A 22,679-nucleotide genomic window follows, 5' to 3' on the forward strand; every position below is an offset into this window, starting at 1 on the left:
CCTATTCATGTTACTTTCTCTATTCAATAACTATAGTGATTCCCTATTACTTCAAGGTTCAAATAAAAAATTTCAATTTTTAAGTCCTTTCAAAAACCTGGTGTTTTCTTCCTTTCAAGAAGTCTTTTTATTTTCTACCTTATACTCTCCAATCCTCCCTCCTATTCTTCCTACAAGACATTCCACTTTCCAATTAAGCATTTTCACAGACGGTATCCCATACTTGAAACTATCTTTCTCCTTATCTCTGCCTTCCAACTTCCCTGATTTCCTTCAGATGTCAACTAAAAATCCCATTTTTTGCATGCTTATCATATCTTAGCCTTGGTCAAGTCATTTGACACTTTAGTTTAATAGTAAGAGTAACTGGGGAAAAGGATGAGTTGTTTTATATATATATATATTTCTTACAGTTCTTTGAAATGACATAACTATGCAAATCCTTAAATGCTGATTTGAGCCTTCTGTCTCACCCCTCCTTTGTTTTTCAGAATGAATTTTAGTCAGTTGGTGTGGGATAAAAAAGAGAAATTGAATTAAAAATAAAGGTTTTAAGTTTTTACAGATGGGAGAATTACAGTACTATGGAAAGAAAAAGAAGAGTAGATGGGAAGAGAAATGTAAACTTAAGTAAAAGGAGTATGTGTCAAATGGTAAGCTTCATATTTCTACAAGGGTAAAATAACTAATATGATGAATACAAAGAAGCATGGAAAGACATAAACTTAATAGATTGAAGTAGTAAACAAGGCACAATCCACAGTGTATTTATGCAATGACTGCAACAATGCAAGTAGAACCACCATAAAAAAAGCAAAAGTTTATATTGCAAAAATATTGCAAAGCCCAAAGAAGAAATGTGAGGAATACCAGCTCTCCTACTCCTTTACAGAGAAAGAATGTCCACGGGTATGAAACTTTGTATATATTTTCTATTGTTTTTGATGTTTTGATTGGTTTTGTCAATTATTTTTTCTCTGTATTTACAAAATATTCTTTGATACACTTGAATGACTCTGGGAAGGAGAAGAAAAAATGTGGGAAGAAATTTAGGAAATGTAAAAATAAAACTTTTTTTTTTCTGAGGCAAAAATGTGGAACGCTTCACAAATTTGCGTGTCATCCTTGAGCAGGGTTCCTGCTAATCTCTGTATTGTTCCAATTTTAGTATATGTGCTGTGGAAGCAAGCATAATAAAACTTTTTTTAAAAAATAGTTTTTAAAATGAATTTAAGCAATGTAAAAACAAAACTTTAAAAAAATAAATCTGAGATTCAATCTTATATATACCTCTCAGATTGTCATAAAACTAAATTTAAAAGTGGTACAGTCAGTAAACTAGTAGAAGAATTCTTTATGGAATAAGGACTTTTATGTTTAGAGGAGAAAATAATTCTAAAAGCGTTCTAGTTAAATGTTGTTTAAGGAGCTTTAATATAAGACCAAGGAATTTAGACTTGTGTAAAACAGTGCAATCATTGAAGATGATTTTTTTGTGCATTTAGTTGTCCTTTACTACATTGTCAGAGTCATTGTGTATTTTGCTTACTTCACTCTATTAGCTTATGTAGAGCTTTCCATGTTTATCTGTATTAATCACATTTGTTATTTTTTTGAAACTGAAACTTGCATATCTATTACATGTAACTTGCTATTTTAAATATACAACAAAGTTATGTAACTTTTTTCTTCTCACTACCTCCTTTCCCCCACCTCCACCCTGGAGCAACCATTAGACACAAATATGTATGTATGCATGCATGTGTATCCATACATATGCATATAAGTGTACACATTGTATATATACACATATATATATATGCATGTATATATACACTTATATACATGTGTAGATATATTTATACACACACATATAAATATCAGTTTTTTTCCTCTGGATGTAAACAGTATCTTGTTTGCATTTTGCAATTAATAATAGAATAGAATAATAGAATAACTTGGTTGTTCAAAGTTGTTCTTAAACAATATTACTGTTACTGTATTCAACATTCTTTTGATTGCGCTAATTTTACTCTTCATTATTTTGTACAAATCTTTACATGCTTTTTTTCAAAAATCATCCAGTTCATCATTTCTTATAACAAAGCAATATTCCATCATGAACAAGTATCATGGTTTGTTTAGACATTACTTGAAAATGGGCACATCTATTTATCACCTCTATTTATTTCTCTGGATGCAGATAGTGTCTTCCTTCATATATCCTTTGTAGTTAATTTGAGTATTTATAGAAGTCAAAATGACTTATTTTGCTTTTCATTATTTCATGCAGATCTATTTATTTTGTTCTTGGATCAAGCTTATCATTCCTTAGAGAACATTAGTATTCTATCACAATCATATACCATAACTTGTTTAGCCATTCCCAATTATTCTGCATCTCCTCAGTTTCTAATTCTTTGTCACCACAAAGTGAGCTTTTATAATCATTTTAGCACATAAGGGTTATTTTCTTTTTTTCTCTAATTATCTTTGGGAAATGTGGTATTGCTGGGTCAAAGGGTATATAGGCAGTTTAGTAACTCTTTGGACATAATTCTGGATTGTTCTCCAAAATGGTCGGATCACTTCACACTTCCACCAACAATGAATTCCAGCCTTTCTGCATTCTTCCAATATTCATACCTTTATCCTTCAGTCAAATCCGATACCCCAAGATTGTTTTAATTTGCATTTCTATAATCAATAATTATTTAGAACTTTTTTATATTACTATAAATTGTTTTGATGTTTTTATCTAAAAACTGCTTGTTTATATCCTTTGACCCTATATCAACGAGGGAATGACATGTATTCTTACAGATTTGACAAAATTCTTTATATGTTTGAGATATGAGACCTTTATCTGAAGAACTGATTATAAAAAGTATTTCTCTCCAGTTTGTACATTGTACAAAATCCTTTTAACCTAATGTAATCAAAATTATCCATTTTATATCTTACAGTGCTCTCTATCCTTTGTGTATTTATAAATTGTTCACCTTATCTCTTAAGTCTAATAATAGGTAATATGTTTGTTCCATGTTCTTCAAATTTTCTTAAAAATTTTTTTTTTAATTTCTAGATCATGTTTTGCTTGTGTGTGGTGGGGGAGTTGTTGTTTTTACCTTATCTTAATAAATGGTAGAAGATATTGTTCTATTATGTCCAATTTCTGCCAGACAGATTTTCCAACAATTTTTACCAAATAATGAATCCTTGTTCTAAAAACGTGGTCTTCAAACTATATTCATTTGCTGCTGTAAATTATATGTCTATTCTTTTCCATTGATCTACCTTTTTATTTCTTATCCAGTATCAGATGGTATTGAAAATTACTGCCTTATAATATAGTTTAAGATTTGATACTACTAAGCCTCCTTTGTTAAAAAATTTTTCCATTCATACCTTTGATATTATTGACTTTTTTCTTCTTCCACATAAATTTTATCATTTTTTCTAGCTCAGTAAATTTTTTTTTTTTTTTGGTTATTCAGTTGGGATGGCATAGAATAGATAAATTTCGATAAGATTGTCATTTTTATTATGTTGTTCTTGCGTACCTGGACAGTCAGTGTTTCCCCATTTATTTAAATCTGATTTTATTTGTATACATAGTTGTTTGATTTTTTAAAATGATTTTGTTCACATAGTCACTGTCAGGTGTACTCCCAGGTATTTTATTTTAAGTAGAATTTCTCTAGCTATCGCCTCCTGCAGGGTGCTATTGGTGATATATAGAAATTATAGTGATTTATATGGATTTATCTTCTACTATTTTGATGAAAATTTTAATTATTTCAGATAATCTTTGAGTCTTTATATTAACATGTTATATACAAAGAGATAATTTTACTACCTCACTGCTCATTCTGATTCCTTCTATTTTTTCTTCTTTTATTGCTCAGATTTTGAATACAATATTGAATATTGGTGACATGGGGCATCCTTGTTAAATACCTGATCTTACTGTGAAGCTTTCTAACTATCTCCATTATAAATTATGCTTGCTGATTTTAGATAAATGCTTTAAATTTAAGAAAAAGTCCCTTTATACTTAAACTTTTTATTGTTTTTAATGGAAATGAGTATTGTACTTTATTTTCTGCATCTATTGATATGATCATATAATATTTTTGGTTATTTTTATTATTGATATAATCAATTATTGTTAAAAATGAAAACTTCAATCCTAAATTCTTGGAGTGGAGGAATTATTGTGTTTCTTGCAAGAAGTGGGTGCCGTATCCCTTTGAGGAGGTATAAATGAGATTTACAGAAGGCAGAACCAACAGCTATATTCCATAAACTTGCCCTGCCTCCTCATCCCTTCCTCATAATTTCAATTAAAGGAGACCTCTCCAAAGTCTAATATTTTATGACATTACTACTATGTGCACTTCTTTTTATGTTTCCATATTTTCCCTTCCCTTTGCCACAGCATCATATGTTCAGAACTGTTGGATGTTTCCTCCTTAAAGGAGGAGAAGTTAATATGCATGAGGTTTATTAAGCATGCCCAGTTACAAAAATTTTGCTTGCCTGAGGCATAAATCCAGGTCATTTGTACTCAACTAGCCCCTACCATTACTTCTGTTGATTTGAGACATTCTTTAATTCTCTTCAGCCAGGATGTACTGACCTTAAAACTTACATCACATTCTTTTCTACTATGGTAACAGAGAGGGAGGCTGTAAGACTGAAACTTTTCAACAGTGGGAAAAAAAATCCTTACAATTTTAATTCTCACAGTTATGTTAACAGATTTCTTCTGCATTCCATTTGCTCATAATGTATAATTTTTGTAATATATCATGTAATCTTTTAGCTAGTATTTTATTTAGGATTTTTACTAACATTTTTAAATGAAATTGTTCTTTATTTTCTTTCTTTTTATTCTTCCTGATTTTTAGCTATTAGTTATCATAAATATTTCATGAAAGGAGTTTGACAGGATTCCAAATCATTTATTTAATGTTGCAATTAGTCTTTAAATATTTATATATATATATATATTTGTATACATATATATATATATATATATATATATGTATACACACACACACACACACACACACACACACACACAAAATTTAAATATTTAATAAAATTCACTTGTAAATCCATCTGGTTCTAGTGCTTTTTTCTTAGGAAGCCTGTTCAATTTATGGCCTGTTCAATTTTCTTTTCTAAAATAGGCTTATTTAGATTCTTTAAAAGAATGTGGATGAGGCAAGTGATGGTTAGAAGTAAACTTAGAAAAATAATAAGGTAAAAAGAGAGACACAGAAGGACAATAATGAGGAAAAATAGAATGGAGGGCAATATACAAATAGTCATATCTTTAAATGAGAATGGGATGAACTTACCCATAAAATAGAAAGAGAAATAAAATGAGTTAAAAACAGAATTTTTCAATATATTCTTTACAAGAAACACATTTTAAAATGAGAGAGATGTACAGAGTTAAAATTAATAACTGGAATAGAAATTATTATGCTCGAATCATTGCAAAAAAAAAAAAGCAGAGATAGCAATCATGATCTCAAAGTTAAAGCTATTCTAGATAATTTGTATTTTTGTAAGTATTCTTCATTTTCATTTACATAATTAAATTTATTGACATAATTGGGCAAAAGAACTCCTTATAATTATTTTTTGTGTGTGTCAACTCCTAGTTTTACTTATTAATTCAGTGATTTTCTTATATTCAGTTTTATTCATTGCATCTTTAATTTTTAGGATTTCAAATTTAGTGTGTAATTGAAAATTTTTTATTTGTTTCCTAGTTTTTTTTTAAATTGCATGCCCAATTCATTGATCTGCTTTTTTCTCTGTTTTATTGATGTAAGCATTTAGAGATATAAATTTTATTGTGATTATTGCTTTTGCTGTATACCATAATTTTTGATTTGTTGTCTCATTATTTTCATTTTCTTTAATGAATTTTATTGTTACTGTGATTTGTTCTTTAATCCACTTATTCTTTCAGATTAGGTTTAGTCTCCACTTAGTTTTTTTCTAAGTTTTCATGGTCCCTTATTAGATATAATTTTATTTCATTGTGGTCTATAAAGCATTTGAAATTTATACTTTTTTGCTTTTAGCTGTAAAATTTTCATGCTTTAATATATTGTCACTCTTTGTAAAGGTACCATAATCTGCTGAGAAAAAAAAAATCTACTACTTTTTATTTCCATTCAGTTTTTTTTCAAATATCTATCATATCTATCTTATCTAAAATTCTAATCAATTAATTTCTTCCTCATTTATTTTTTGGTTAGTTTATCTAGTTTTGAGAGAGGAACTTTAAGTCCCCCACTGTTAAGTACTACTAACAACTTATACTTGTAATTCATTTAGCTTTTCTTTTAAAAATTTAGAGGCTATAGTATTTGTTGCATATAGGTTTAATATTCATATTGCTTTATTCTCTATGGTACCTTTTATCATAATGTAGTTTCCTTGTTTATCTCTTTTAATTAAATCTATTTTAGCTTTAATTTTGAGATCATGATTGCTACCTCTGCTTTTTTTTTTTTTTTTTTGAGGTGCTGAGGCATAATAGAATATACTCCAGCTCTTTATTTTAACTATGAGTATCTCAATTTTTAATTTGTTTCATGTAGGCAACATATGGCCAGGTTCTGGTTTTTAATTCATTCTGCTGTTTCTGTTTTATTTGTGAGATCATCCTGTTTGTATTCAAAATTATAATTACTATTTGTATGTTTCTTCCCATTCTATTTTTCTTCATTATTGTCCTTCTTAATCTTTCTATTTTATCAATCCTCTAGTTTATTTCTAATCATCATCTGCCTAGTTCACACCTTTTTAGAGAATCTCCCTCATAATAACCTCTCCCCTTACTCTCATATTCCTTATTTTGTCATCTCTTTTCAAAGTCCCTTCATTTTTTTCCTCTCTACTTATCCATCTAAATCTTAATTTATATTACTTTCTTAAAGCTCTCCCCAATCCTGTCATTTCTCCCTTTTATTTCTTGCTAAATTTAGATTTTTATATTATTCTAGATGTATGTTATTCTCTTTTTAAACTCAGGTCTGATGAGTGTTATTACCAGTTCTACCTCTACCTGTTTTCTGTCAGTTTTTTCTTCCTACACTTCATTTGCATAAGATAATTGCTTTTTAAAACCTTTTTCTATCCAGTTTTGTCGTTTTAAAATCTCCTCATCATACTCAGAGGTCAGTTCCCACCTTTCTTTGAAACTGCCCAAGTACTAATGTTTTCACATATAAGAAGTAAACAATTTAACTTTATTAAGTTCTTATTGATCTTTATTGTTTAATCTTATATTTTTTTTGAATCTTATAAGTGCTGGTCTTTTTGTGACAAATGCCGAGAAGTCTTTCAGTTCATTAAATGTCCTTTTTAAAAAATTACATTTATTCATGTATTTTTGTGTTATTTTCGTGTGTCAATCATGACAATACTAAACTTTCTAGATAAGTTATTTTTGGCCCAAATCCCAGCTTTTCTGCTCTCCGAATTATAGTGTTCCAGTACCTATGGTTTTTGAATTTAGTGGCTAGGTCTTATATAATTCTGATTCTTGCTCTAGAGTATTTGAATTGATTTTTTTCTTATTGCTCCTAGTATTTTCTCCTTAACCCTGATAACTTTGAAAGTTGACTATAATATTTCTGTAAGTTTTCCTTCTGGCATTTGGTTTGTTTATGATTCCTTTCATTGTAAGGTAGTTTCTTTGTTTATCCCTTTTTTTATTTTTTGAATGTTTCTTTTTGCTTTGTCATATACAATGATTGCAATTCTTGCTCTTTTAGATTTACTCTCTACATGGGTGATTTTTTTTTCTTCCTCATTCACTCAACTTTATTCTGTTCATGGTTTTATTTTCTATATTTTATTTTACAAGCAAATTACATCATATTGTTTTCTTATATAATCTGTCACTTCTTTATTGTATTGGATTTTTATTCTACTTAATTTTTTTTAATATTATGAGAATCATCTTTTGTTTTCCCTCATTAATCTCTAATACGCTTTTTTTAAACTTATGATGAAAAAAATCTTCTATTGTAAAGACAGTTCTATATCTCTTGGTAAAAATGTGAATTTGCAAAATTATTCTGAAAGAATTTGTAGGCTCAGACCATCTTCAAATCAAGGGATAAAGCTTTATTGTGATGCTTTAAAGTAGGCTAAAAGCTGCTTAGAGGAACTATTAAACTCAGCAGGGAGCAAAAGGAGTTTTTAATAGAGAACTACTCGGGAGTATGTTTTCCAGCTGTAACATCAGTCAAGTTGTCATCATCCTGTTTGATATTGTGTATTAATGTGATTTTTTTTAGTTCATTGTTTACCAGCATCCTATTGGTATAGTGTGGTCCAGGCATCCTGACTTTACAAGAAGATAGCCCAGGACATCAGTTCCTGGATCTGCTCCTGGACCCCCCTCATCATTCCCTTCTCAAATTAAGTGGAAGCCAAAGTCATTTGTGACAAAGGGACATTTTTCTCATTTTCTAGAGCTACAAGAATTCTTGTTGGAAGTGAGCAGAGAGCTATCTTTGCTTCATGAGTTCCACTTGGAGGGGTATAGAACTCAAGGGCCTGGAAGTTGGTTGAAGCAGGGTACTGAGTCTCATGATCAGAATTAGGATAGAATCCAATGTTGGTCATCATTTGAAAATGAATCTCTTGGAGCCTCGGGGAAACAAATCTAGCGAACTCCAAATCAAATAGTAAACATAAATAAAATTATTAGGGTGATACAAGATGGCTCATAAATTACTATTCTTCTCTAATATAATGACAGAAAATCAGTTCAGTATGAATTAAACAAGTAAAAGAAGGCAGAAAGTTTGTACTGAAGTATACTGAAATACTATTTCTTACTGAACACACATTTAGACTGAAAACAGTAGATCTTACATATTCACATTGTCCTGTTTTCTATCAACCATTTGCCCTAATTATAACAGCATCAAACTGATCTTTCAGACTTAAGCCTAAAGATACATGCATATGGCAGGATAAAGCATCCTTAGCTTTGTTTAACTTTAGGTAAGAGACACTGTTGACAAGCACTCATACAGTAACAATTCCATCTCATAGTCAGATTCAGGAAAAATCAGGTGGGAAACATTCCTGTTCAAAGGAATACATTTGAGAAGCTGAACCAGAAGGATCCTATCTTAAGTTTAAGCCAAATATTGTTCTCCCAGATTTTGGCCAAATACAGAGGTCTATCTGTTACAAGTTTCAGGATCACAACACTCTGAGTAGTTTGTGGCATTTCTCTCCAATGGTGGGTTACTGACTTAATTATCCACTAACCAGTCATACCTGAATTCAGAATTAAAATAAAATCAGTTACAGTTCCAAGATATTTTATTTCAAATAGCAAGTTTTACTAATCACAGTGTAAGACTAGATGTAGTTATTTTTACTTTCATGGAATTGCAATAAACATAGTTTACCAAGACACACATAAGAGATTTCATTTAAAATATTTCACTTATTTTTCTTTTCTTCTCAAGTTTAAATTCATCCTGGAGTAAAGGTCAATCATTAGAAATCACTTCTATACAATACATTTCCAGATTCTCAGTAAGCCCATTTCTTGTTTGTTCTCTTCTCAGGACTGATGATTTTGCCCATATTGATGATTTCAATGACAAGTTTAAAAATTATGGGGAGTCAATAGGAACTCCATAGAAGGTTTGAGTCTGCTGCTCCTGTTTGCCCACTGTATCTGTCCTTTAGAGCAGTTGTGTTCTATGCTCTTTTACATTACCTCTCCCCCTCTCAGTGAACTGTTCTGAATAAGCAGAATCAATCCAGAAAAGGCTTTCACCTCTTCCCCTCCTTTCCAGTTACCAATTTTAGATTTTAACATATGACAAGAATTCCAAATAACTTAATAAAAAGGCTTGCAATTTTCATAAGTGATAGCCAAATAGTTGTATAATATCTTAACTACAAGCAAAGGTGGAAATACCCTTTTTTCTAAATTGCATTTATCATAAAATATGGATAGCAAAGCTGATAAAAATAACAAAACAGGTATTAAACAAACTTTATGCTTTCTTTGAGTTGTTCAGTTCATACTTTAAAATAGTCAGGTTATTGGATGACAAGCCACATCAGGGTTCCATAATCTCAAAAAGCACCTGTTATTTTATCAATTAATATTTATTTTGTCTTTCTCACCATTCAGTAGACCCAACAGGTAGAAGATTTTCCTTTCCTTGGGAGTTTCCAGGGAGTCTTGGGCTTCCCACCTCCAATTCCCTTAAATAAATTTCTGTTTTGTCTTAGGGAGAAAACAAGACAATTCATAAAATTCAGGTAGAATATAAATTATCACAAAAATAGGTTGGAATCTCATATAATTTACTGGCAAGTTTTCAATTTTAACACATTCCTAAATTCTAATTTAATGTTCCACTCAATCTCAATTACTTTCTGAGTGTTTCCTGATTCACACAAAACTGAGGGTTAAGTACCACTTTATCTCAAAGTGCAAATCCTTTCCTTGAAACTTTCACTGACACAGCCCTCAAGCCTGCTTCCTGATACACTGCTGGAATTTTAAAGTGACAGCAAACTTTGTTTCTCTTTTCCCAAAAGTTTCAAACTCAAATTTTCTGTTCACATTGCAGTGCAAACCAGTTACAACTTCTGATCTGACGCTTCTCCTATTTGTGTTTACCATCATATCTTAAATAATCTTCACTACACTGAGTTTATTTTCTCTATCTCTTCCATACATCCAACCCTCTTTAGGCTGCTGCTGTCAGTAGGAGGGGAGAAAGAGAAATAGATTCTCTCTTTCCTCTCTGCCCTAACCTCTTGTTGCTTAAATGCCCAGATGAGATCCAATTGGTGCTTGGTGAATTTGGTAGGATCCTTAGAGTAACAGCCAAGTTTTTGCTTAATTTGGGAGAGATTATTGAGATAGGGACGCGAACTCTAATTGTTCTCCCCCTCCTTACCTTCAACTCCGCCACTTTTCTCAAAGGGCAGGATCTATAAACTGGGTAAATTGGGATTTTGAGGAGAGAATGAGAAGAGGGATTGCTGGGAAGTTAAAGAGTCTGGTTCATGGTTTGAGGATCTGGGGGACCAATAGGAAAGAGAGTTTGGTGGGTGAGGAGGAAGATCCAATCAGAGTTTATAAGCTTCCAGAAAGGGATTATTATTTGGTTCCTTTGGAGGAGGAACAGAGGCTCTGGGAGTTGTAAGGAAGAGATCTTCAAGAAGATTAGATTGTTCCCCATTTATTCTGCCTGGTGTGAATTTGCCTAAGAACATCTTGTACTGTTGCCACAGAGTTACATCTTAAGGGGGGTCATAAAGGACTGGACATATAGAACTTTAGTCCATTTATCCTTTTGGTGGTAGATTGAGCTGCAGGTGGTGTAAATTAGAGACCTGTTGATGGACCATTTTTTCTTGACTCTCTCAGTGGTTCTCAAGTATGGTCTAGAGAATCCTGGGGATCTCTGAAACGCTTTTAGAGGGTCCTCAAATTCAAAAACAGTTTTTATTTCCAATATGGTAAATGTCTATAAATATAATCCAGATAAACAAAAATACTTTGGAGAAATCCTCAATAATTTTTAATAGGATAAAGATACTGAAAACAAAAGTTTGAGAACCACTGCTCTAGATAATATTGAGTAACAAAAGAATCCAAGGCATCCCTTTTTAAGGTCTTGGAGACAGCTTCTTTTACTTTTAGAAAAGGCAGCTTACGGGTGAATTCTGGAGTATAGAAGGAGACTGGCCCACTTTTCTGTAAGCCGTGAAAAAGGGTGCGCTCCTATACTTACTCACCCCTACTGGCATCTTGGGGAGAGAAAAATGAATTGTGGGTGTTTGGAGAGACAAAGCAACCCTTACCAATAGGGAAGTCTGCCAGAGCCCATGATGGGCCGACCCAAAGCCACAACAGGCCTTCCTGAGTGCTGGAAGGGTGACCCAACTATAGGGTGAAGGAGGATAACTTACCTGGATTGAAAGAGGATCTGAGTCATCAGACTAATCTTCATGTGGGGTACCAAAAATGATGTGATACAAATCATGAATTTGAGGAGTCATTTCCAATGAATTAACAGCTCAGAACATCTCCAAGTCAAGGAGCAAAGTTTTGTTGTGAGGCTATAAAGCAGGCCCAAAGTTTCTTAGAGGATATAGGCTCAGCAGGGAGCAAACAGGATCTTTTATAGGGAAAAATCAGGGGGTGTGTTTTTCAGACTGCACCATTCAAAGAGTCAAGTTGCTATCACCTTACCTGAAATGTGTCTATGACAGTGTGATGTTTTGTTTATTACTCGTCAGCATCCTGTTGATACAGTGGCCCAGACATTCTGGCCTTACTGGATAGCTAGTCATCCTACTCTTTCAAGGTAGCTGATTATCTTGGCCTTGCAAGGAAGTCTGGGATGTCAGTTCCTGAATCTACTCCTGGACCCTATCATTTTTTAAGCTCTATTCCTCTTTGCTCCTTTTTTTCTCCCACTCTTGATTTTTTCCTTCTGTTTCTTCTGTTTGTTACCATTCTGGGTTTTCCCTCTCAAGAACTTTCTGCCACTGCCAGTGTCAGGAAATGCCAATTTGTATACATGATACTGCCCCATGGCAAGACACCTCCCCTCCCCCCCAAAAAAAAACAACAACATGATGTCCCCAGTTATTCAGCCCAGCAATTACTTCTACTTTCTCCTTGAACACCTTCCTTACACATGTCTTCCCAATCCAGGTACACCCTTATGAACTCAACTCTCCCCAGTTCTCAAGGCAGAATTCCTGTCTTTTCAAACACAAAATCTGTTACGTACATTTAGAAAGACATGTTACTGATCTCTCTTCTGACACTTGGTTGCTATTGTTGTCCTTGGCGGCTATATTCATTCACTTCTCCATTTTTATTGTGTGAAGTGTTTGAGAAACAAATAATCACTTCATGTTTGGTTTTCTTTCTAAGACTATTTTACATTCCCCTTTATTACTGAATGTCTGTTATCTCTTTTGTTGTTTCTTTTTTGGAGGGGGGGGGAAGCGATTGGGGTTATGTCACACAGCCAATAAATATCTAAGACCAGATTTGATCATCTCCAATTTCCTTTTGATTCCAGGGCTAGTGTTACAAATACTGCATCTTCTAGCTGTCCCTCCATCTTTTTTCATTTATGATTAAGCTCAGATTTGCATGATAGTTCACCATTGGCTACCATATTGAATTACCTCATATTTTCTGGTAAATGATGAATAGTATTTCTGCTATTCAGATTTCCTTTCTTTTAGATTTGAAGATCTTTCTTCTGATTTCCTTGCAGAATTTTTTGTTTCTTAATAATAGTATTATCTTTAACCATTATGATGAGTTTTGTAGTTTGTCACTTTAATGAAGTGTTTTGTCTTTTTTTTTTAACCTATGAAACTATGGAGTTTTTCAGTTAACATTTTTGTTTCTATGTTCAAAACTCTGAGCAGTTTTCTTTGTATTATTTTTTGCATTTGATGTTCAAGTTTTTTGACTTCTTATGTTCAGAAGAGACTTTTAATAGTCTTATCTCCTTGATCCTATTGTAATCACAGTGCTTTATTTAAATGATATATATTGCCTTTTTGTTTTCTTCCAGAATGTCCTTTACTTTTGTAAGTTTCCATTCCTAATAAGTTGTCCTTTCTTTTGCTTCTTTGATTATCACCATAAATTCAATTTTGCCTATTCTGCAAATTATTTGCTATGCAAGCCATAAATGCTGCTCTCATAATTCTCATTTCTTTTTTAAAAAGATTAGGTAAAGCATATTTTGGTTCCATGTTCTCATAATCCACAGGATTTTCTTCTCATCAACTGTTGAATCTTTTCTCTTTAATTTTTTAAAGTGACATTTGAACTTATTATTTCAGAAACTATATATTTTTTCTTCTGTGTTTTCCTTGTGGGTTTAGTATCTGTTTATGGGAAAGTCTTTGTGTTTTTTTCCCTTGGGAGATTTTGTAATTTCAGTTGATTTTCCCCTCTTGCTTGACTTCCTTTCCTTCTGATAATGATTTCCCTGTGGGCTAGATCTCAACCTCCTCTTATACTAGGCAATTCACGGTTCATCAATTCTAGTTTCTGCACTGTGTGACTTTTTCTTGGACAGAACTAGCCCAAGTTGGATGCTGGGCTCTTACCCTCATTCTTAGGATGTTGCAACACAATTCTCTACATGGCATCTTATCCTTTTCTCTGTATTTCTCAGTCCTTTGGGCTGGAAGTATAGATTCTGCCAAAGCTGGTATAGTATAAATAGGTATTGTACTATATAGTATGGTAAAAAGAGTTTTGAACTTAGTCACCAGACTCAATTTCTAAATCAGACTCTGCAGAAGATTTTTGTTAAAATCCTTCTGTTTACTCTCTGTTTCATTTTGGGCGGGCCACTTTAAAATGTGGGGGTTGTACTAATATTTTCTAAAGTATTTTTTAGCTATACAGTTTTCTTAGCCTATGAGGATAGGTTGCAGATGTTTATCTTGCCTTTAATGACAAAACAGCTAGATATTAAAAAATAATAATAATTTATTTGCAAAGCATATGCCTGGGTAATTTTTCCAACATTGACCCTTACAAAACCTTTTGTTTCAAATTTTCCCCTCCTTCCCCTTACCCCCTCCCCTACCTGGCAGGTAGTCCAATACATGTTAAATATGTTGAGAGATACATATTAAATCAAATATATGTATACATATTTATACAGTTATCTTGCGGCACAAGAAAAATCAGATCAAGAAGGAAGAAAAAGAAAAACTGAGAAAGAAAACAAAATGCAAGCAAATAACAGAGAGAGTGAGAATGCTATGTAGTGTTCTACACTCTGTTCCCATGGTTCTCTCTCTGAGTGTAGATGGCTCTCTTCATGACTGAACAAATGGAACTAGTTTGAATCAGCTCATTGTAGAGCCATGTCCATCAGACTTGATCGTTGTATAGTCTTGTTGCCATGTATAATGATCTCTTGTTCTGCTCATTTCATTTAGCATCAGTTCATGTAGTCTCTCCAAATCTCTTTGAGATCATCCTGCTGGTCATTACTAACAGAACAATAGTATTCCATAACTCATATACTTTAATTTATTCAGCCATTCTCCAATTTATGGGCACCCACTCAGTTTCCAGTTTCTTGCCACTACAAAGAGGAGAGCCACAAACATTTTTGCACATGTGGGTCCCTTTCCCTCTTTTAAGATCTCTTTGGGATATAATCCCAATGAAAACACTGCTGGATCAAAGGGTATACACAATTTGATAACTTTCTGAGCATAGTTACAAACTACTCTCCAGAATGGTTGCACATCTGTTCACAGTTCCACCAACAATGTATCAGTGTCCCAATTTTTCCACATCCCCTCCAACATTTGTTGTTATCTTTTCCTGTCATGTTAGCTAATCTAACAAGTACAGCCAGATATTCTAAAGATGACTTTGGTCTTTCATCTAATAGCATGAGTTTACATAGCAAGTTAGGGACTGAGTTGGGCTTAGAAGCCAGAGCCACTCACTCCTTTTTAAACTAGCAATCTCCATCTAGGTGATGGTGATTCAGTATGAAGATTGCATGCTCTACTATAATAAAATGGAGTCTGCTGTCACTTGTCATGCTATTTGTTGAGTAGTTGGGCTTAGAACAGTTTAGATTTGGCCATATGGCAGTTAATTTGAAGGGGAAAAATGTGGTGCTTTATCCTCAAGATAATCCAGCAGACATGTCAACCAAAAACTTTATTGTGATTTTTAAAGATATTTTAATAGAAGTCTTTTCTATTCACAATAAAGGGGATGAAGGTTTGATAGTTTCATCGTATTTTTTGCTTGTCAGATCACTTATATGGAGGTAGCGTGGATACTGGCTCTGAAATTATAGGAACATTGTTCAAAAACTACTACTTGCTATACCTGTGTGATTGGTAAAATCACTTTACTTCTCTAAGCCTCACTTTATTCATCTCTATGTTAAGGGTGTTGACTTAGATTGCCTTTGAGTTTTCTCTTGTTCTTAATATTATGATACTAGAACAGAAGTTTTCAAACTTTCTCTGTTCATGGTATCTTTAGTGTCTTAATCTTTTTATGGTGGCCCAGGCCAAAAGAAATAACTATTTATTAAGTAGTTAGGTACAAAGAACTCAATAAATATTTATGTTCTAAATTTTATTTAGTAACTATTTGAAAAATAATACAGATAAATTGAAAAAATATTTTTTCATTCTTAAATAACCATAACTATATACTAAAGGGGATGTGCCTGTTGGGTTCAGCTTCTTAAATTTTGGAATTAGATTTGATACAACCCTCCTGATTTCCTGATCCACATTGATTTTCACCTTCTCCTTGCTTTTTATCATAGCAACCACCAAAACTCCAGTTTTAGAAAGACATGTTGTTGCAAATAAATTTTAAAAGTTACTGGAGTAAGCTGAAAGTATATATGTAACCAAAAACATGTCTCATACTTTAGAGAAGGTGATACAAAGAAAGATTGTGTGATCTAAGGTTGAAATCATGAATTCCCTTGAGTTAGTAGTTTGTAAGTTGAGTATTGTTATGTTTTCCTTGAAAATTTAAAATATCCCTTGGCACCCTCATTAGTGTAGAATAGTGTTGCCAGGGACAGTTTTGAATTAAGATCCTTAAATATTAGGTTCAGTTCTGCATGCTGTGTTTTAGAGAGGGGGGGTTTGTTAGAACACAGATAGTGAAGCATGATTGGAAAACAAGGGTAGCAAGGAGAGACTTAAAACTATGCAACAGAAAGATAGGTTGAAGGAATTGGGCCTGTATACCTTAAATTACAGACAGGTTGGGGATGGAAAATAGGTCATAATACTTGTCTTTAGTTACTGAAAGATAATCATTTTAAAGAAGGATTAGATTTGATTTGACTCTGCTGGTGGATTGACTGCTGTGTGTAATTATTGGAGAAAATGAGGAAAGCCTCCATGTTTGCTTCATCTTTTGTGGTAAACTTTTAGGAGGAAATAGATAAGTTATGGGTTGGGCAGACATTGCTGTTATGATCAACATCATTGGAGGACCATCCACTTTGAGATCACAGATCATTTTGACTATTTTATGGCAATATTTTTCCTAATTGAAAACTTTAAAAAATTTATGTATTCATGCTTAAAATTTTATATAATTAATCAAGATTATTTGTTTTTATGGTTATTTATATTCCCCTGTTTTAAGAATTTTTACTGTAATTCTACACTTAAATTTCTAAATAATGTGACAATTTTCATTCATTCGTTGATTTTTTTTAATAATAGCTCTTTATTTTTAAAAATACACGCAGATAGTTTTCAACATTCACTCTTGCAAAACTCTGTAATCCAATTTCTCTCCCTCCCCCCTTCTGTAGACAGCAAGTAGTACAACATATGATAAACATGTACAATTCTTGTATACATATTTCCATGTTTATCTCGCTGCACAAGAAAAGTCAGATCAAAAAAGGAAAAAAATATAAGGAAAAAAGTAAGCAAATAAGAAGAAAAAAGGTGAAAATACTATGTTGGGTTCCATATTCAGTCTCTATAGTCCTTTTTCTAAATGTAGATGCTCTCTTCATCACAAGTTTATTGGAATTGGCCTGAATCACCTCATTGTTGAAAAGAGCCACATCCATCAGAATTGATCATCACATGATTTTGTCATTGCTATATTCAATGTTCTCCTGGTTCTACTCATTTCACTTAGCATCAGTTCACATAAGTCTCCCCAGGCCTTTCTGAAATCCTCCTGCTGATCATTTCTTATAGAACAATAATATATCATAACTTATTCAGCCATTCCCCAATACTTTCTTGCTGCTTCAAAAAGGACTGCTACAAACATTTTTGCACATGTAGGTTTTTTTCCCTTTTTAATACTCTATTTAGGATAGGCTCAGTAGAAACACTGTTAGATCAAAGAATATGCACAGTTTAATAGCCCTTTGGTCATAATTCCAAATTTGCTCTCCAGAATGATTGGATCAGTTCACAATTCCACCAACAATGTAATAGTGTCCAGTTTTCCCACATCCCCTCAAACATTTGTCATTATCTTTTCCTGTCATTCTAGCCAATCTGAGAGGTGTGTAGTGGTATCTCAGGGGTGTCTTAATTTATATTTTTAAAATCAGTACTGATTTAGAGCTTTTTTTTTTTTTTTTCCCTGAGGCAATTGGGGTTAAATAACTTAACCCAGGGTCACACAGCTAGGAAGTGTTAAGTGTCTGAGAACAGATTTGAACTCAGGTCCTCCTGACTTCAGGGCTGGTGCACTATCCACTGCACCACCTAGCTGCCCCTAGAGCATTTTTTCATATTGCTAGAATGGCTTTAATTTCTTTGTCTGAAAATTGTCTATTCATATCTTTTGTCGGTCATTGATTTTTGAGATACTGGATTTCCTATTTTTGCCTAGATTGGAAGTGTAATCAGTGGTCACTCATTGGGCTGATTTTACTACTATTTGACCTCGGATCTTTGACCTCTTCCATTTCTGACATGGCCTGTCCTTTCTTAGGCAGTTTTAGGTGGTCTTCAGCTTTCAAGGGTACATTATATTGGTGCCAGATTTAGTGCAGACCTGTTATTGACTTAATCTTCTTAAATTCAGAACTCTTAAACTCAGCCTCCCTGGTAGCAGGGATTATTGGGTATGTACCATTGCTCTGACCATCTACTTTACATTTTTAGATTGCTTGTCCATTTAGAGCATATGTTGTGTAAGATTCTGATCTAAGCCTGAATTTTCTCAAACTGCTGTCCCATTTCCATTCATCTTTATGAAATAATGAATTTACCTATTTTGTTTTAGAACTTTACTCAGGTTCCATGACACTATACTCATTTTCTTGATGTTTTTCATTCTTTTTTAAAATTTTCTTCTTTCTGGCCTTTTTATCTTCATAATGCTTAACTGTAGATGTTTGACACTGCCTAGTCATTGATACTGACTTTTACCCAGCAGCTGAACACCAAAGGTTCTTAACTTTTTTTTTTAAGTACTGTGATAAAGTATTTCAATATAATTGGTTGCTTTTGTAATTGTATATCTTACATTATATACTTTTAAAAATTTATATGGTCCATAGGCTTCACCAGACTACCAAAGGCTTCATGATAACACAGAACTAGCATTTCAGTTCTGCCCTGATTATTAAAAAAATCTATTTACAATAACTATAATTTGTGCGGGTTTTTTGTAGTTTTGTAGGTTTTTTTCCCTTTTTTTGGACCTTAATCTATACCTTTATCAGTGTCAATTTTTATATCTCAAAAGTTCCTTCCCAATATAGGTTGCCTTTAGCATTTCAAAATATTTCTTAGGGGCATTGAGGAGATTAATTGATTTACCCATTGTGTCATGGGTAGGATATCAGAAGCAAAATATGAACCGAATCTTTTTAACTCCAATGCCAGCCTTCTCTTCGCTATTTTATGCTACTTGTCTTAGAAAAATTAAAGTGCTATATAAAAGTAACAATTATTATGGTTATCATCAGTATCTTTTTCTAATTTATCACTTGTGCACCTAATCCTAATTTTTTATAGAACTTTTTTCTTATCTCCTTAAATTCAAGGTGCTTAAAACTATTTTTCTTTCAAATCACCTTGTTAATCCATAAGCAATTAAGTTTGTGCTATATATATATATATATACATACATGCATACATATATATATATATATTCATATTTTTTTTTCAATCAGCAAAACATTTCCTGTTCCTCCCCCCTGCAGTGAGAGCATAAGACAAACAAAATCCAATACAGCCATAAAAGCAAAACAAATTTCTACATTGGCTATGTCAAAAGATATGTTTTGTTTCTGCATTCAGAGGTCTTTATATCTCTTTTAGGAGGTGCATAGCTTTTTTATTAGTAGTATTCTGGAACTGTGATTGGTCATTGTTTTGATTAGCATTTCTAATTCAAAGTTGTCTTTATCATAATTCTTCTAGAAAATGTTCTAGTTCTGTTCTCTTCATTCTGTATCAGTTCATATAATTCTTTCCAGATTTCCCTACAATTGTTCTCCTAATTTCTTACAACATAATAGTATTTCCTCACATTTACATACCATAACTTGTCCAGCCATTTCTCAGTAAATGGGTACCCCTCAGATTTACATTCTTTGTCATCTCAACAAGAGCCATAAATATTTTTGTATATCCTTAGAATTTGTTTTCTTAGAAATAATTTCCTCCCTAAATTTGCCCTCTCTCCCTGTAATTTCTCCTTCTGCCTTGTTCCCTCAAAAAATCCTCCTATTATGCTGTAAAATGAAATATATTTCTGAACCTTGTGTGCGTCTTCATCTTCCTGCCTTTAACTTGTTTCATAAAAGTGAGAGTTGAGTGTCATATGTTTCCTCTCATTCCCTTTTCCTTATTTTATATATGGCTGTTTACTTTTGTACCCTGCTTATTTTAGATATTTTTTCCAAACCTTCCTCCTTCCATACCTCCAGTGTATTCCTCTTATCTCATTCTGCTCTTCTCATTAGAACATCAAGATAAAAGAAAAATTCTCAGGCCTTGTCTAATTAGACTCTTGTTGACCCCCAATGATGCTAGGGGTTCATATGACTTCTGATGATAATAGGTCTCAGAAGGGGAGATGTTTAACTTTCCTTTATGCTTACATTAAAGCGGTTTAACTTTTTTTTGGGCCCCTTTCCATTTTTATGTTTCTCTCAGCTCCTACTTAAAAATTTTTACACAACTGAGAAATCAAGTTGATTCCATATTGCAATGGATCCTGTTTTGTATTACCCTTCTACATTTTGTGTAACTGTTTAAGCCATTTTAATTTTTTTGTCTGTGAGTTGAGTTCAGAAGTTCAGAAATTCAATCTTTTTCTGTAAAAGTTCCTAGTCTATCTTTATGTCAGGAGACCTATTATCTCTATACCACTAGTTGTTATGCAAAGATACTGGTGGACACAACCAATCAGCTTTTCATAGTGACTAGGAAGTAAATCTTATCCCTTCCACCAATAGAAACCAGATGATTTATAATCTCAAGTCCTGTGCTATTTTTTATCTACTTTTTCTAAACTATAAGAAATCTTTCAAATGCTACCTTAGGGTTTTGTTTGTTTTGGTTTTTTTGCTTGCTTGAGGAGCTAAAATGTCCTTTTATTGGTTACTACTTAATTTAATGAGCTCTGATCTTGTCATCAGAAATACTTAGAAGGCTTTCATTTCATTAAATTCTGCTCCCCCAGGATTATACTCAATTTTGCTAGATAATTTATCCTTAGCTATTAAGTCTTTGTTTTCTGAAATAACATTTTCTGAAGTCTACATTCCTTTAGAGTGATCAAATTTAAATTGTGTGTGATCTTGACTGATTCCTTGGTAAATGGAAGTTTTTCTTTCTTTCTTTCTTTCTTTCGCTTCTTAAAGTATTTTTCTTTGACCTGAAAGCTTTGGATTTGGCATATAATGTTTCTAGTAGTTTTCATTTCATTTTGGAGTTTGTTCAGGAGACATTCAGTGGATATTTTTTTTTCTATTTTTACTTTTCCTTCTGCATCAAATAAATAGATCTGGACAAATTTTTTGTTTTATTTTTAATGTTTCTTGTTGTCTCATGGATTCTTTGACTTCTGTTTGTTGATACTGATTTTTTGTATTTTTTGTGACAAGGCTGTTCATTTCCTTTTTTCTTCCATAGCTCTTTTAATTTTCCAATTTTCTTCCTCTTCTGTTAATAAAAAAACTGTAACTTCAAAAAGGAAAGCCCACAACTCTTGTCATACATTTTGGAAATTCTAATTAAATTTGTTGCCCAAATACTGTTTTTCTTTGAAGCTTTGCTTATAAAGATTTTTTTGGGTTATTTTCTTTTTCTTACTTTGTGACTTAAGGATCCTTGTCATCATAATGAATTAAAAAAAAAAAGTCATCTGAGTCTTAGGAATATTACTGTAGATAATATATTGTAGATTGGGGAGGGACAAGGAGACCAATTAGGAGCTAATAGTATTGCTAGAGTAATTCTGAAGTTCTGGAAACTTGAAAGCTTGGAATGTCTTTTGAATATTCAATATTCTATCTTCCAAGTATATACTGTTAGCTAATTAACCTTTTAAAAAATACTCTTGCTCAAAAACCTTATTATGTCCTTATTTATTATACTTTATATAATTTATTCAAGTTAATTGTTCTTTAAATGTTTTGTATAATTTGCTTATAAATCCAGCTTGTCATGGATTATATTTCTTTGGAAACTAACTCATTTATGATTTGTTCAATTTCATTTTCTAAGATAGGGTTATTTAAGCATTCTGTTTCCTCATCTGTTAGTATGAAACTTCAGGAAAAAAATTAATAAAGGATGAAATGGATAGATAGTGCCATATAAGCAATAAACATGAACTTGGAGAGACTTTAGGATTTAGGGAAAGAAAGAAGGGCTTGACATGCTGTCTTCCATGGGAGTCACACATTATCAGACACTACTGAACAGCAAAGAACAACTACTTGGTTTAAGATTCAGTGCTTCACTTACTGAACCATCTAGCTGCCTCTTAATAAAATTAGCCAATGCTTTATCAATTTTATTGTTGGGGTTTTTCCCCCATTTTTCCTCCTGATTTTATTCATTATTTTAACAATTACTTTCAATTTTATTAA

General features: G+C 32.5%; 1 protein-coding gene and 1 pseudogene across 3 annotated transcripts in view; one reads left to right on the forward strand and one right to left on the reverse strand.

Moving 5' to 3' along the window:
• Positions 1 to 22,679, forward strand: part of USP25 (ubiquitin specific peptidase 25) — a 187,841-nt gene that overhangs the window by 5,015 nt on the left and 160,147 nt on the right. The gene's annotated exons all lie outside the window — the stretch shown is intronic.
• On the reverse strand, positions 1,089 to 1,188 carry LOC127558422 (uncharacterized; annotated as a pseudogene).

Source organism: Antechinus flavipes, chromosome 3 (assembly GCF_016432865.1).
Source record: "Antechinus flavipes isolate AdamAnt ecotype Samford, QLD, Australia chromosome 3, AdamAnt_v2, whole genome shotgun sequence".
In the NCBI taxonomy this organism is placed as follows: Eukaryota; Metazoa; Chordata; class Mammalia; order Dasyuromorphia; family Dasyuridae; genus Antechinus; species Antechinus flavipes.